This window comes from Heterodontus francisci, chromosome 37, assembly GCF_036365525.1.
Source record: "Heterodontus francisci isolate sHetFra1 chromosome 37, sHetFra1.hap1, whole genome shotgun sequence".
In the NCBI taxonomy this organism is placed as follows: domain Eukaryota; kingdom Metazoa; phylum Chordata; class Chondrichthyes; order Heterodontiformes; family Heterodontidae; genus Heterodontus; species Heterodontus francisci.
In genome coordinates, this window is record NC_090407.1 from 33,228,418 (window position 1) to 33,245,807 (window position 17,390).

The 17,390-nt window shown below is 43.4% G+C and overlaps 1 protein-coding gene across 1 annotated transcript in view; it reads left to right on the forward strand.

Annotated features, from left to right (window-relative positions):
- Window positions 1-17,390, forward strand: part of mtor (mechanistic target of rapamycin kinase) — a 432,694-nt gene that overhangs the window by 175,857 nt on the left and 239,447 nt on the right. The window lies entirely within an intron of this gene.

Below are 17,390 nucleotides of genomic sequence, written 5' to 3' on the forward strand. Positions count from 1 at the left end.
CAGCTGCCAATAAATTTTGTATTTGAGTAATTGAATTTTGATTCATTCTATCATAAGGGAAGTATACTGGAAATTAATGTTTAAATTAGAATAAAACATGCAGAAGTTACTATTAATCTAATTTGAAATTTGAAGTTTTTGGAACACTGGTGGCATCTGCTACATTCCTAAATTAAGAAAGTGGAAATGTGGTTTCAATAAGGCACCTGGTTCACCTCTTGAGCAGTCAATTTAACATTCTACAGATTTTCATTTGGGCATCCTGCTTGATTTCATGGAAGTAATTTTAATCCATAAATAATGGAAGTTTACTTTGAGTCATGCTGTCCATTTCTTTTAAGAGCTGTTAGCAGTCCAAGTTTAAAGAGTTCAACTGTATAAGCTGTCATTTGAAGTTTTGCACATATACTTCATGGAAAATTGGTAGTGTATTGCAAGAAAAATGCATGGAGCTCCATGTAATAATCTGTGGTAGCCACATACTGTAATATTTAACAAGAATGATCACATGGGGTAGTTTTTGTTCAAAAGAACCCTGTAACCTTATAGTTCTACTTGGCTGAATCTTGCCTTACTTGACTGGATTTAATGAGAGTTAGTATGAATGTTAAAGCAGGTTCTGACAGATACCACAAGTACTGTCAAAAATGTCAGTTCGAATAAGTTAATTAGGTGTTAACAGCTACTTTGAAGCGCTGCGGTATTTTCTTAAATTCGTTTGAAACCTATTTTTAATGGGGAAAATAATCCATTATTATAGAATAGATTATATAATGGCTAAACTAAATAGTTTTTGTTGGTAACTCCAAAGGATGAGACTGCCATTTTTCTGGCAGCTGGTGGGTTGAGTTTTCCAGACAGTAGCCTCTGTGTATCTTCTGCAGCCATTTGGGAAGATAGGACAACCAGAAAGCAAAGTTGTAAATTATGTGAATTATTTTCTGTTACTGCAATACTGTGGAATACACTCCATAACAGGACAGATTTTGGACCCTAAGGCATGGACACGGGGAATAATTTTAACCTAACTTGTTGGATGGGAAACCCATGGGATTGGGTGGAAGGGCAGTTTTACACCCTGCCCAGTATTACTGTCTATTGACTTAGGTTTTGAGAGGTTTCTGACAAGCAGGTTAGGATAAAATTTCACTCAACGAGTTCAACGTTATAAATACATTAACGTTATCGATACACTAACATTATAAATGCACTAACATGAAACAGGAGTGATTCCCCATATCTCTGTTCATGATACCCGTCGAGAAAAGCTTTTTGTTTCTTGCTCAATTACTTAATAAAGGGAGAATCTATGCAAGCTGCAACTGTAGTGTATTAACACTTTTATTCCCTGTGTTGTATAGATACTTACGTTTAAGAAAAAAACAAAAAAGATTTCTTCTCCCAGCTCTCTGTACAGCTAAAACAAGTGGGACCAAGAGACTTGCATTAAATGTGCATTATTTTGTAAATCTGTGTGAACTTGTCAGAACAGTTGAAGCCCGAGATAAGAATAGCAATTGGTGGCAATGCATAACAAGTTTGTCAGTGCTAGTAAAGAGAAAAGACGGGTTAATGTTTAGGTGTAGACCCTTTTGTCAGAATTGGGTAATGGAAGATAAGTGAGTCTCTTTGTAAGAATAGTGCAGAGTGTTACAGCCCAGTAGTTCTGACATAATTCTGAAAATGGAATGGACTTTGAAAAAATCCTTAATTGTCTTTGGCATCAAGATAATGTAACTTGGGTGGCTGTTTTCTTTCGGCTGGCACAGACACGACGGGCTGAATGGCCTCCTTCTGAGCTGTAGTTTTTCTATGGTTCTATGGATTAGGCTGACTTGTGATAAACTATAAATTTATGACTCAGATATTTTAGTTGTACAGATATTTAATTTTAGCTAGAAGTGTCCTATTTATCTGGAGTTATTTTCCTGTCAATTTATTGACAAAAATATGTTGCTGGTAAACTTCCTTGCCTTTTTTGCTTTGTTTCCAGTCAGAAGATGATACAACAATACTTGTTAAACTCTCTTGAATGGGAGAATTTGACTCTATCTTGTTAACTCTGCAAATTGCAAGTGACATCACCATACACCTTTAAACCCCAAACACACCAACCAACATTCTCTCTCTTGCCCTCTTCAGTATCCTCACTATTGAAAATGTGATATGTCCTAATTCAACTGATTTTTTTTTTTCCTCAAGATCTCGAAACTCCTTAACCTCCCTCAGTCTTTTCCAATTCTGTCACAGTCCATAAACTTTTAAAACTCAAGTTTCACATCATCTGACAACTGCAACATGACTCCTTACTTTTCCACCTATTCAACATTACTTGCCTCCACTTCTTCCTCAACTGAAGCCTTTTTTTGATGCCACCTTTACCTACAGATTCATCAGCTCCAGCACTCACCTTGCTGGCCTCCCCTCCTCCACCTTCCAGAAACTCCCAACTTATTCAAAACTATGCTGCACATCTCCTGTCTTGTACTGTGTCCCCACACTCGCCATCCCCGCCAAGTTCCTGCTAATCCACATCGGCTGCAATTCCCCTAATCTCCAAAATCTGCACACTCCATTTTAGTGTTTCTACATGCTGCTGGCTCTGTTGTAATATGTTTTTTGTAGGACTTCTGTTGAATTTTCTTTCAAGTGAATTTAAACATTTTTTTGGATGTTTCGGTATTCAGCATGAGGAGGACAAAATGTGCTGGAATCAGCTTGCTTTATAGGAGCACAGATATGTTGCAGCACTTCAAACTGTTGTAGGTGCATATCATTTTTATAAAAATTACCTAGTTTAATTAAGTTTGATATGCAGCCTGTTTAAGTGGCATTAATCGATAAATGCAAAACAAAGGAAGTGGACTGAAATGCTATTGAAATAAAGAGGCTTTGAAAAGAAATTTCCTTTCGAATACTGGCAACTGCTAATACATTGGCAATGAATGAAACAATGTGAAAATGGTAATAAATGACCAACAGAGCTTTTGTGGACACAGAATTAAAGCCCTATTTGTTAATAATTACCTGACATTCAGAGGAGAAAATGGATTTTGTTAAGCTAGTTGAGGCCTGTTTTACTTGAAGTAGAGACTTTTCTGAAGTAAAGCCCATGTAATATGAGATCGCATACCAGACAGCCTCTGGGGTAATTATAGTACAGTGATGTAAATAGCAAAGTAGTCATTTTAAACTACTTATTTTTGCTTCCAGATTGAATTGAGTATAATTTTAAATGAATAGTTGAAGATTTTAGCTTTTTGTGACATACATAAATGTGCCAAAACCATTTCAGGTTCAATCAAAATTATAGTTAAGTGAACCTTTTCAGAGCTTTGCTGTGAAAGGTTTTAACATTCTAATTTATATCTTTTGTACTCACTGTTGGATGCCATCTGAATTTTTTCCATATGACCCTGTATTATGTAATTGACTGAAGGTATCATACAATGTTACAACACTAGACCAGGACTATTGGTCCAGATTTGAGGTCTGTGGTGAAGTGACGACACCTGCTGCTGACCTTAAAACAAAATCTGCCCACAAAGATTTAGTGATCTCTGTCGTGTGAATTTTACCTCTCCCAACATTCATTTTATTCTGGAGCCAGCTATAGGGGATCTCTGGTGTTGAGCAACAGTGATGCCAGCAAGCAGGCCAAACGACCAACCACATTGAAGAATTCTCAAAAGCGGTTTTCACCATTCACTTATAATTTTATAGAAAGCGAAATAAAGATCGGGACATACACATGGGTTAAGGTAGAAGCTGGAATATCGAACAAACTTTAAAAAAAAACTAACTTATTTCAAGAAAAGGAAAAGCAGGTTTAGCATGGTTGTTCAGTTATTATGGCTTAGGACGTCTTTAAAAGCCTCATTCAACAAGGCATAATTTGTTCAAAGGTTTTTATGGCAAGAATGATAGCAGAAAAATGGGGATTCACATCAAATCCATGATTTCTAATTGATTTCCATCTGGGAGAGCTTCAGCAGTGCACCCTGTGGAGGAGCAGGGAATCACTGATTGCAGCTTCTAGATTTCCGCGTTTAACTCCAAATGCTTGGACGCGAGTAGTTACTGTCAGTTCTGTAGAGTACAGGCGGTGAATGCTGACAGTTTCACCGTTGTTAAAACCAGAAAATTCAGACTATTAAGTGGTAGAGAGGGTATTTTACTAAGAAATAAGTCTATGGATCAAACTTATATAGTGTTTTAAGAATGTGAGAAATTTCTCAAATTGCTTTGCATACAATTGAATTGCTTTGAAGAACAATACCTGTTATGCAGGCAAATTTGGTAGCCAATTTGTAAAAGTGGGTTCTTGCGAACACTCAGTTCCTGAATTGAGAATTATCTCTTATCCCAATTACATCCTAAATGGCTCTGTTTGCTACTGTTGCTTTCCCTTCCCTTTCAAGATTACTATCATAATTCTCATTTTCAAAAAAACTACCTCAACCTGCATCCTTCCCAAGTACCATCCTGTTTCTAACCTCCCTCTCCACTGTCCCCCACCGCTCCCCCAAGCTCTCATGTTCAGCTCTCCCAAGACTGTCTCTTCAAATCTCTTTTATCTAGTTTCCACCTTGCCCACAGCACAGGGACGACCCTCATCAAAGGCACTTATTCCTTTGTGAGCAACCAGGGTGTATTATTCCTTCTCATCATGCTGAACCTCTCCATAGTGTTTAACGAAGTTAATCAGTCCTTCACTGTTTCCTCTGTGGTTCATTCTGCCTGGTTCCACTCCTATCTGATCTGTTTTGATCCCGTTAGGAACCGTTAACGTTGAAGAAGAGAGAGTCAAATTCCCAGTTATTACTGAAAGAATTATGCCACAAGATTTCACGTTTCAAACAAAAACTTTCCAAGAGTTAAACAAAGCAAAACACGACTAACTTAACACTACAATTTGGAAACATTTATATTTTAAACTTAAAATCTTAACAGACATAAAGACAAATACTTTAAACTCTAAATCTCAACAGAACACTCTCATTTGACTGTTACTTCCAGCCCAAGATTCCCCACACATTACAGGATCTTGGTTTGTTCACTTCTACAGCTCTTAGGAATTCACTTTGACTTCCTTAATTCCTTAGCTATTTTCTGAGGTATCCAATCTCCCAGAACTTGACTTCACAGCTTGAGAACAGGCCTTACTCAAAGCCGAAACACCCCTGGTTTTCGATGGCCTCTTTGCTCCTGAGCTCAGCTGCCTTCAAAGCCAACAGCTTTCCTAAAGCTAACTGCTTGTCTAAAAGCCAACTGACTGACTGTGTCAGTAAGCACACACATCAAAAAAACCAACAGACACTCCCTGCAACATCTATCTCCATAGTAAAGTGTTACATGTGGGATGTCGCAGGTAGCAATTTAAACCAATTATTTCTAACTCCAAATCTTCTCTCTGATCTGGGAAATCATATTAATTTAAAACCCTGACTGAGGCAGCTGCAGACACACCATCTCCATCAACAAATTGTGAGGGAATCCCATTGTGTAGGGTCTTTATACCTTACTAACTAAACATGGGCCACCCTTTGATTTGTAACCATCCTAGGTTTGTTTGCCAACATCTTAAACCAGGTGATTTCATTTGTCTTGCATTAAAAAAACTCGATTCTCAAATTAAAAGTTACCTCTAGAAAATTAATGCAAACCATGAACAAGGTGATTGTAACAGATCCAGCAGAACTAGCATGTCTTCAATAACGGTTTATCCTCACCACCACCCCCCTGCCAAATCATGTCACTTTCAGAGTACAAGAAGATTCTATCATTGGTCCCTTTTCCTCCCTAATTTACTTGATGCCATTTGGGGAGACTAGGGGTAACTTCATGAATTGCACTCCCGTCATAGAACTTCATTTGATCGAAGCACACATCAGAAATTTAAATGTGGAGGACAATACTCTCTGTTTGCATCCTGAACAATTTTACAGCTATTGTTTCATGGAAGGAAACTATCCTTTCTCTGTTATTCATATCATTTCTCAGTAAAGTAAGTTTGTGCAGAATCAGTCCAGTTCCTACTCAGTGGGAGGTACTTTTCTCAGATAGTACCATGTTGGGGATGACTGTAGTGATCATTACTTTGCATTTGGCCTTAAGCGAAACATCAGGAAGACAAAGGACCTGGACCAGCCTGTTCCCATAGCACAACACTGCCCCCCAACTACCAAGATCCATGGCGACAATGTTGATCACTCCCAATACCTTGGGAGACTCCTCTCAGCAAGGGCAGACATCAATGACAAAAACCGGTATCGCCTCCAGTGTGCCAGCGCAGTCTGAGGAAAAGAGTGTTTGACGACAAAGACCTCAAACCTGGTACCAAGGTCACAGTCTATAGGGCCACACTGTTACCTGTATGCATCGGAAACATGGACACTGCATAGCAGACATCTCAAAGCCCTGGAGAGATATCACCAGCGGTGCCTCTGCAAGATCCTGCAAATTCAGTGGCAGGACAGGCGCTCCAGTATCAGTGTCATCTCTCAGGCCAACATCCCAGTATTGAGACATTGGTCATGACTAGTCAGTTACGCTGGGCGGGCCACATTGTCCACATACGTGACACAAGACTCCCCAAACAAGATTTCTACTCCGAGCTCCGTCACGGCAAGAGGCTACCAGGAGGGCGGAGGAAACACTACAAGGATGTCCTTAAAGCTTCCCTGAAAGAATGTGACATCTCCACCGAATCGTGGGAATCTCTTGCCCGAGATGCCCAAAATGAAGAAGCAGCATCCACGACGGTGCCAGCTAGTTCGAACAATGTCGACATGCTCAGGCAGCAATCAAGTGCAAACAGCGGAAGGAGCGTTCAGAATTTCGAGCATCCCATTCACTCGCCTCACCAAACACCACCTGCCCCACCTGTGGCAGAGTGTCTGGATTCAGAATTGGACTATTCAGTCACCTAAGGACCCACAACCCTGCAGGGAAGAAAGTCATCCTCATTCCTGAGGGACTGCATGTACTTATGTATAAGTATGGATGTCAAATTATATGAAACAATTGGCAATGTCATCTTCATTTATAATTCTTATAAAAATTAAGGCAACATTAACTAATGTCTTTTGATGAAAAAAGATACTTGGCTTTGATTGTCAAGTTGATAATGTAGTATTTTTTACCCCAACAGAAGAATCGTGACCCTGCTAACTTATTACGTTTAGCACTTCTGAGGAAAGCATGAAGCATGGGTGATTTTAACTTCCCCTATATTGACTGGGACTCACTTAGTGCTAGGGGCTTGGATGGGGCAGAATTTGTAAGGAGCATCCAGGAGGGCTTCTTGAAACAATACGTAGATAGTCCAACTAGGGATGGGGCCGTACTGGACCTGGTATTGGGGAATGAGCCCGGCCAGGTGGTCGAAGTTTCAGTAGGGGAGCATTTCGGGAACAGTGACCATAATTCCATAAGTTTTAAGGTACTTGTGGATAAGGATAAGAGTAGTCCTTGGGTGAAGGTGCTAAATTGGGGGAAGGCTAATTATAACAATATTAGGCAGGAACTGAAGAATTTAGATTGGGGGGGGCGGCTGTTTGAGGGTAAATCAACAGCTGACGTGGGGAGTCTTTCAAACGTCAGTTGTTTAGAATCCAGGACCAGCATGTTCCTGTGAGGAAGGAGGATAAGTTTGGCAAGTTTCGGGAACCTTGGATAACGCGGGATATTGTGAGCCTTGTCAAAAAGAAAAAGGAAGCATTCATAAGGGCTGGAAGGCTAGGAACAGACTAATCCCTTGAGGAATATAAAGACAGTAGGAAGGAACTTAAGCAAGGAGTCAGGAGGGCTAAAAGGGGTCATGAGAAGTCATTGGCAAACAGGATTAAGGAAAATCCCAAGGCTTTTTATACGTATATAAAGAGCAAGAGGGTAACCAGGGAAAGGGTTGGCCCACTCAAGGACAGAGAAGGGAATCTATGTGTGGAGCCAGAGGAAATGGGCGAGGTACTAAATGAGTACTTTGCATCAGTATTCACCAAGGAGAAGGACTTGGTGGATGATGAGCCTAGGGAAGGGAGTGTAGATAGTCTCAGTCATCTCATTACCAAAAAGGAGGAGGTGTTGGGTGCCTTGCAAAGCATTAAGGTAGATAAGTCCCCAGGGCCTGATGGGATCTACCCCAGAATACTGAGGGAGGCAAGGGAAGAAATTGCTGGGGCCTTGACAGAAATCTTTGCATCCACATTGGCTATATGTGAGGTCCCAGAGGACTGGAGAATAGCCGATGTTGTTCCTTTGTTTAAGAAGGGTAGCAAGGATAATCCAGGAAATTATAGGTCAGTGAGCCTTATGTCAGTGGTAGGGAAATTATTAGAGAGGATTCTTCGGGACAGGATATACTCCCATTTGGAAACAAATGGACTTGTGAGCGAGAGGCAGCATAGTTTTGTGAAGGGGAGGTCGTGTCTCACTAATTTGATTGAGTTTTTTGAGGAAGTGACGAAGATGATTGATGAAGTAAGGGCAGTGGATGTTATCTATATGGACTTCAGTAAAGCCTTTGACAAGGTCCCTCATGGCAGACTGATACAAAAGGTGGTCACATGGGATCTGAGGGGAGCTGGCAAGATGGATACAGAACTGGCTCGGTTATAGAAGACAGAGGGTAGCAGTGGAAGGGTGCTTTTCTGAATGGAGGGATGTGACTAGTGGTGTTCCGCAGGGATCAGTGCTGGGACCTTTGCTGTTTATAGTATATATAAATGATTTGGAGGAAAATGTAGCTGGTCTGATTAGTAAGTTTGCGGAGGACACAAAGGTTGGTGGAGTTGCGAACAGTGATGAGGGTTGTCAGAGGATACAGCAGGATATAGATCGGTTGGAGACTTGGGCAGAGAAATGGCAGATCGAGTTTCATCCGGACAAATGTGAGGTAATGCATTTTGGAAGGTCTAATGCAGGTGGGAAGTATACAGTAAATGGCAGAACTGTCAGGAGTATTGACAGGCAGAGAGATCTGGGCGTACAGGTCCACAGGTCACTGAAAGTGGCAACGCAGGTGGATAAGGTGGTCAAGAAGGCATACGGCATGCTTGCCTTCATCGGTCGGGGCATAGAGTATAAAATTTGGCAAGTCATGCTACAGCTGTACAGAACTTTAGTTAGGCCACACTTAGAATGTTGCGTGCAATTCTGATCGCCACACTACCAGAGGGACATGGAGGCTTTGGAGAGGGTACAGAAGAGGTTTACCAGGATGTTGCCTGGTCTGGAGGGCATTAGCTATGAGGAGAGGTTGGATAAACTCGAATTGTTTTCACTGGAACGACGGAGGTGGAGGGGCGACATGATAGAGGTTTACAAAGTTATGAGCGGCATGGACAGAGTGGATAGTCAGAAGCTTTTTCCCAGGGTGGAAAAGTCAGTTACTAGGGGACATAGGTTTAAGGTGCGAGGGGCAAAGTTTAGAGGGGATGTGCGAGGCAAGTTCTTTACACAGAGGGTGGCGAGTGCCTGGAACTTGTTGCCGGGGGAGGTGGTGGAAGCAGGTATCATAGAGACGTTTAAGAGGCATCTTGACAAATACATGAATAGGATGGGAATAGAGGGAAACGGACCCCGGAAGTGCAGAAGGTTTTAGTTTAGGCAGGCATCTAGATCGGTGCAGGCTTGGAGGGCCGAATGGCCTGTTCCTGTGCTGTATTGTTCTTTGTTCTGAAAAGGAGAAGATATGAAAGTATGAAATTGACTGTTGCCTGTCTGGATGCAGTAATGTGTTCAGGCTCAGCATGATTTGTGTGACAATATAGTGCCATACAGTTCTCATAAATTATTTGTGTAACTTTTTAAGACTGTCAGTCGATTCATTGAAATTTCAACCCAGAAAGAGGCCTGTGTCAGTCTCAGCTCAAGATAGGAGTTATTATAATCCCATTTCCCTGTCCCCTTCTAAGTGCTCACCTAATTTTTTCTTAAATGCTGTGATTGATTTGGCTTCAATAGCATCTTATGTAATGCATACCATACTCTATAATAGTCTATTCTATGAAAATAATTCTTCCAACCTTCTCACCTTATGCTTTTCGTACTGATACTAAGTTTACATACCCTTATGTGGGGGTCTCTCTCTCTCTCTCTCTCTCTCTCTCTCTGTCTCTGTCTCTGTCTCTGTGTCTCTGTCTCTGTCTCTGTGTCTGTCTGTCTGTTTCTGTGTCTGTCTCTCTGTCTGTCTCTCTCTCTGTCTGTCTCTCTCTCTGTCTGTCTCTCTCTCTGTCTGTCTCTCTCTCTGTCTGTCTCTCTCTCTGTCTGTCTCTCTCTCTCTCTGTCTGTCTCTCTCTCTGTCTCTCTCCATTGCAACTTGAAAGCCATCAAATCCTGCCTGTTGACTGACCACCGTTTCATACTCCAGCTACAATCCGAAACCCCATTGGAGGAAATCAACCGCATCGCTGTGTCCTAGAGACTCACTGAACCAGTTGTCTACCTTTTCAAAATAAAAGCCTCAGGACCACTGATTTCAGCAAGAAGTGAGCCGAATCTGTATACCTTTTTTATGGACTAACTCAACCAATCTACTTTGCCCCACTCTGGAACCTAATTGTGTGTGTGTCAACCTGTGTGGGAGTGAAAGTTTGCACATTGTTTATTATTTTATTAGTTCAATTGAGGTACAATAAAGTTAACCCCTTTCTTAATGCAAGAAAACCTGTCCAATTGGTTCTTTTTTTAAATTATACAGTCATGGGATGTGGTCGTCGCTGGCTAGGCCAGCATTTATTGCCCACCCCTAAGTCCCCTTGAGAAGGTGGTGGTGAGCTGCGTTCTTGAACCGTTGTGGTGCATGTGGGGTAGGTACACCCACAATGCTGTTAGGAAGGGAGTTCCAGGATTTTAACCCAGAGACAGTGAAGGAATGGCGATATAGATCCAAGTCAGGGTGGAGTGTGGCTTGGAGGGGAAGTTGCAGGCAGTGACGTTCCCATGCATTTTCTGCCCTTGTCCTTCTAGGTGGTAGAGGTCGCGGGTTTGGAAGGTGCTGTCTAAGGAGCCTTGGTGAGTTTCTGCAGTGCATCTTGTAGATGGCACACACTGCTGCCACCATGCGTCGGTGATGGAGGGAGTGAATGTTTGCGGTTAGTGTGCCAATCAAACGGGCTGCTTTGTCCTGGATGGTGTCAAGCTTCTTGAATATTGTTGGAGCTGCACCCATCCAGGCAAGTGGAGAGTATTCCATCACACTCCTGGCTTGTGCCTTGTAGATGGTGGACAGGCTTTGGGGAGTCATGAGATGAGTTACTCGCCTCAGAATCCCTAGCCTCTGACCTGCTCTTGTAGCCATGGTATTTATATGGCTACCCAGTTAAGTTTCTGGTCAATGGTAGCGCCTAGGATGTTGATAGTGGGGGATTCAGCGATGGTAATGCCGTTGAATGTCAAGGGGAGATGGTTAGATTCTCTCTTGTTGGAGATGGTCACTGCCTGGCACTTGTGTGGCGCAAATGTTACTTGCCACTTATCAGCCCAAGCATGGATATTGTCCAGGTCTTGCTGCATTTCTACACGGACTGCTTCAGTATCTGAGGAGTCACGAATGGTGCTGAACATTGTGCAATCATCAGCGAACATCCCCATTTCTGACCTTATGATTGAAGGAAGGTCATTGATGAAGCAGCTGAAGATGGTTGGGCCTTGGACACTACCCTGAGGAACTCCTGCAGTGATGTCCTGGAACTCAGATGATTGACTTCCAACAATCACAGCCATCTTCCTTTGCGTTAGGTATGACTCCAACCAGCAAAGAGTTTTCCCCCTGATTCCCATTGACTTCAGTTTTGCTCGGGTTCCTTGATGCCATACTCTGTCAAATGCTGCCTTGATGTCAAGGGCATTCACTCTCACCTCACCTCTTGAGTTCAGCTCTTTTATCCGTGTTTGAACCCAGGCTGTAATGAGGTCAGGAGCCGAGTGGCCCAGGCGGAACACCAACTGAGCATCACTGAGCAGGTTTTTGCTAAGCAAGTGCTGCTTGATGGCACTGTTGATGACACCTTCCATCACTTTACTGATGATTGGGAGTAGACTGATGGGGCGGTAATTGGCCGGGTTGGACTTGTCCTGCTTTTTGTGTACAGGACATACCTGGGCAATTTTCGGGTAGATTCCAGTGTTGTAGCTATACTGGAAATGCTTGGCTCGGAGCGTGGCAGGTTCTGGAGCACAGGTCTTCAGTACTATTGCCGGAATATTGTCAGGGCCCATAGCCTTTGCAGTATCGAATGCCTTCAGTCGTTTCTTGATATCACACGGCGTGAATCGAATTGGCTGAAGTTTGGCATCTGTGATGCTGGGGACTTCAAGAGGAGGCCGAGATGAATCATCAACTCGGCACTTCTGGCTGAAGATTGTTGCAAATGCTTCTGCCTTATCTTTCGCACTGATGTGCTGGGCTCCCCCATCATTGAGGATGGGGATATTTGTGGAGCCACCTCCTCCAGTTAGTTGTCCACCACCATTCGCGACTGGATGTGGCAGGACTGCAGGGCTTCGATGTGATCCGTTGGTTATGGGATCGCTTAGCTTTGTCTATCGTATGCTGCTTACGCAGTTTGGCACACGAGTAGTCCTCTGTTGTAACTTCACCAGGTTGACACCTCATTTTGAGGTATGCCTGGTGCTGCTCCTGGCATGTTGTCCTGCACTCTTCATTGAACCAGGGTTGGTCTCCTGGCTTGATGGTAATGGTAGAGTGGGAGATATGCCGGGCCATGAGGTTACAGATTGTGGTTGAGTGAAATTCTGCTGCTGCTGATGGCCCACAGCGCTTCATGGATGCCCAGTTTAGCATTGTTAGATTTGGTCGAAATCTATCCCATTTAGCACGGTGATAGTGCCACACAGTACGCTGGAGGGTATCCTCAATGTGAAGACGGGACTTGATCTCCACAAGGATTGTGCGGTGGTCACTCCTACTAATACTGTCATGAACAGATGCATCTGAGGTCGGCAGTTTGGTGAGGACGAGGTCAAATATATTTTTCCCTCTTGTTGTGTCCTTTCGGACTTGGCTAGCTTGGTCACTAATGGTGTTACCGAGCCACCTTTGGTGATGGACATTGAAGTACCCCATCCAAAGTACATTCTGTGGCCTTGCCACCCTCCATGGTTCCTCCAATTGGTGTTCAACATGGAGGAGTACTGATTCCTCAGCTGAAGGACATTTCATTGCCCCATGTTTGACCTGATGCCATGAGACTTCATAGGGTCTGGAGTCAATGTTGAGGACTCCCTGGGTAACTCGCTCCCCACTGTATACCACAGTGCTGCCACCTCTGCCTTGCCGGTGGGACAGGACATACCCGGGGATGGTGAAAGCGGTGTCTGGGACATTATAAGGTATGATTCGGTGAGTCTGACAATGTCGGCTGTTGCTTGATTAGTCTGCGGGATAGCTCTCCCAACTTTGTCGCAAGGCCCCAGATGTTAGTAAGGACCTTAGTAAGGGTTGCGTTTGCCATTGTTGTTTCCAGTACCTAGGCCAATGCCGGGTGGTCCATCTGGTTTCATTCCTTATTGACTTTTTCGCAGTTATATACAACTGAGTGATTTGCTAGGCCATTTAAGAGTCATCCACATTGCTGTGGGTCTGGAGCCACATGTCGGCCAGACTAGGTAAGGATGACAGGTTTCCTTCCCTAAAGGACATTAGTGAACCAGATTTTTTTTTACAACAATCGACAATGGCCATCATTAGACTAGCTTTTAATTCCAGATTTTTATTAATTGAATTCAAATTCCACTTGTTGGGATTCGACCCCATGTCCCCAGAGCAATAAAAACAAGAAATGCTGGGAATACTCAGCAGGTCTGGCAGCATCTGTGGAGAGAGAAGCAGAGTTAGCGTTTCAGGTCAGTGACCCTTCTTCAGAACTGGCAGGTAGAAGAAATGTAAAAGATTTTAAGCAAGTAAAGCGGGGGTGGGGCAAGAGATAACAAAGGTGAAGGTGTAGACAGGACAAGGTCACAGAATAGCTGACCAGAAGGTCGTGGAGCAAAGCCAAACAATATGTTAATGGTGTGTTGAAAGACAAAGCATGAGTACAGATAAGGTGTTAACGGACTGAAAATTGAACAGCCGCAAGTACAAACATGAAAAAAGATGGTTAAGCAAACTGAACAAACTATGATGAAATAAAATAAACACAAAAAAATATTAAAAAAGAAAAAAAATAACTAAAAATAAAAGTAAAATGGGGGGCCCGTCATGCTCTGAAATTATTGAACTCAGTGTTCAGTCTGGCAGGCTGTAGTGTGCCTGATTGGTAAATGAGATGCTGTTCCTCGAGCTTGCGTTGATGTTCACTGGAACACTGCAGCAATCTCAGGACAGAGTTGTGAGCAGGGAGGAGTGTTGAAATGGCAAGCAACCGGATGCTCGGGGTCCTGCTTGCGGACCGAGCGTAGGTGTTCCGCAAAGCAGTCACCCAGTTTGCGTTTGGTCTCCCCAATGTAGAGGAGACCACATTGTGAGCAGTGAATACAGTATAATACGTTGAAAGAAGTACAAGTAAATCGCTGCTTCACCCGAAAGGACTGTTTGGGGCCTGGGATAGTGACGAGAGAGGAGGTAAATGGGCAGGTATTACACCTCCTGCGATTGCAGGGGAAGGTGCCATGGGACGGGGACGAGGTGGTGGGGATAATGGAGGAGTGGACCAGGGTGTCACGGAGGGAACGACCCCTTTGGAATGCTGACAGGGGAAGGGAGGGGAAGATGCATTTGGTAGTGGCATCACGCTGGAGATGGGGGAAATGGCAGAGGATGATCCTTTGGATATGGAGGCTGATGGGGTGGAAAGTGAGGACAAGGGGAACCCTGTCTCGATTCTGGGAGGGAGGGGAAGGGGTGAGGGTAGAGGTGCGGGAAATGGGTGGGACGCGGTTGAAGGCACTGTTAATCACAGTGGGGGGGAATCCTTGGTTGAGGAAAAAGGAAGACATATCAAAAGCGCTGTCATGGAAGGTAGCATCATCAGAGCAGATGCGTCGGAGACAGAGAAACTGGGAGAATGGAATGGAGTCCTTACAGGAGGCAGGGTGTGAAGAAGTATAGTCAAGGTAGCTGTGAGAGTCGGTGGGTTTATAATGGATATTAGTAGACAGCCTATCCCCAGCGATGGAGATTGAGAAGTCAGGGAAGGGAAGTGTCGGAGATGGATCATGTAAAGGTGAGAGAAAGGTGGAAATTAGAAGCAAAGTTGATGAAGTTTTCCAGTTCGAGGCAGGAGCATGAAACGGCACCGATACAGTCATCAATGTACTGGAAAAAGAGTTGGAGGAGGGGGCCTGAGTAGGACTGGAACAAGGAATGTTCGACATATCCCACAAAAAGACAGGCATAACTAGGACCCATGCGGGTACCCATAGCAAAACCTTTTACTTGAAGGAAGTGAGTGGAGTTGAAGGAGAAGTTGTTTAATGCGAGAACAAGTTCAGCCAGGCGGAGGAGGGTGGTGGTGGATGGGGACTGGTTGGGCCTCTGTTCAAGGAAGAAGCGGAGAGCTCTCAAACTGTCCTCATGGGGGATGGAGGTGTAGAGAGATTGGACGTCCATAGTGAAGAGGGGGCGGTTGGGGCCAGCAAACTGGAAATTGTTAAAATGACGTCGGGCGTCAGAAAAGTCACAGATGTAGGTGGGAAGAGACTGGACCAGCAGAGAAAAGATAGAGTCAAGATAGGAAGAAATAAGTTCAGTGGGGCAGGAGCAGGCTAACACAATGGGTCTGCCGGGACAGTCCTGTTTGTGGATTTTGGGTAGGAGTGAGCTGTCCGGGGTTGCGGGACTATGAGGTTGGAAGCTGTAGAGGGAAGATCTCCAGAGGAGATGAGGTCAGTGGCAGTCCTGAGGACAGTAGCTTGATGTTCGGTGGTGGGGTCACGGTCCAGAGGGAGGTGGGAAGAAGTGTCTGAGAGTTGGGGCTGAGCCTTTGCAAGGTAGAGGTCAGTATGCCATACAACAACAGCACCACCCTTGTCTGCAGGTTTGATGACCATGTCGGGGTTAGACCTGAGAGAACGGAGTGCCTCAAGTTCAGAGGGGGGCAGGTTGGAGTGAGGGAGGGGGGCAGAGAAATTGAGATGACCAATGTCTCGCCGACTGTTTTCAGTGAAAAGTTCAAGAGTGGGTAAGACGCCAGGGGAGGGATCCAGGTAGAGGGAGAATGCTGGAGGCGAATGAATGGGTCTTCTGATCAGGGGAAGGACTCCCCAGACCAATACCTTGGGTCTCCGGTTTACTAGTCCAGTGACAATACCACTACGCCACTGACTCCCTTATCTTATGGTCATAGCAAGTAAGTTATCAAACACTGACTGAATTGGCCAGTAGATCCACATTAAGAAATAATTAACCCTGTTGTGGTCAAACAAGGAGACGGAAAAGAGGGAAGCCCTCCTCACCTGACTGTAACAATTTGTTTATGTAGGCAAAGAAAATAGGCAAAAAATAATTTCAAAAAAATGCAAGGTACAGGCTTGTAATAAAATCATGTCGTAAGGTGAGCAAGATAAAATTAATTGTAAATTTTGGAGGTTCATATGAATTTATGTAGGATGTCCCTCATAACTCGTGATGAGTGCATTACATTTTAAATCAGGAAACTTCCAGGTTTTAATAATGTGTCTGTGTTGAGTTAGTTTTATGGACTTTAGGTGAGGGTAGGATTGGGATTGGATGCAATAACCCCTTGCATTCAAATAGCGCGTCAAGTCCTCTTGAGCAAAATTTGCTGGTTGCAGTGGAGCTGCCCTTCAGCATGAATCTCCATTTTCTTTTTTTTAGAGACAAGGAGGAAAAGGGATAAGATCTATTTTTCTCCAAGTTAAAGGAATTTTAGTGGCATACGTTAATTAAATTTTATGACATCGTTTCAGCGAGTAATGCAAGGCACACACCAAGCCAAGGCATTATTGCCTTCCATTTCATTCTGATCAGTCATTGGCTAGTGTTCTTGTGTCTGATGATGACACTTGTAATGTTGTCTCTTAGGATTCAATATTGTGATTGCATTTTTGACATTGCTCACACATGTTTGAAAATTTACATGGAATGAGTGGCACTGACAACATTCTATTATATTGTAAAATTCATGGAGGCAGAAATACAATTGTTTATGGCATGATGTGGATGAGCCATATCTTTATAACTTTTATTGCATGCTGTGAACTAGGAATATGAAAGGTGTGATATGTATTTTTTAAAAATCTATATTTAATCTAAATTTAAATTTATTTAAGTTGTTTTCTCAAAAGAAAAGTTTTACTTTTTTTTAAAAATTACCAACAAATTTTTTTCTCGCCCAAAGTTGTTGATTCCTTTTGAGTCCTGTTCTAAGCTGGTTACCTCCTTGTACCACAGCTACATGGTCATT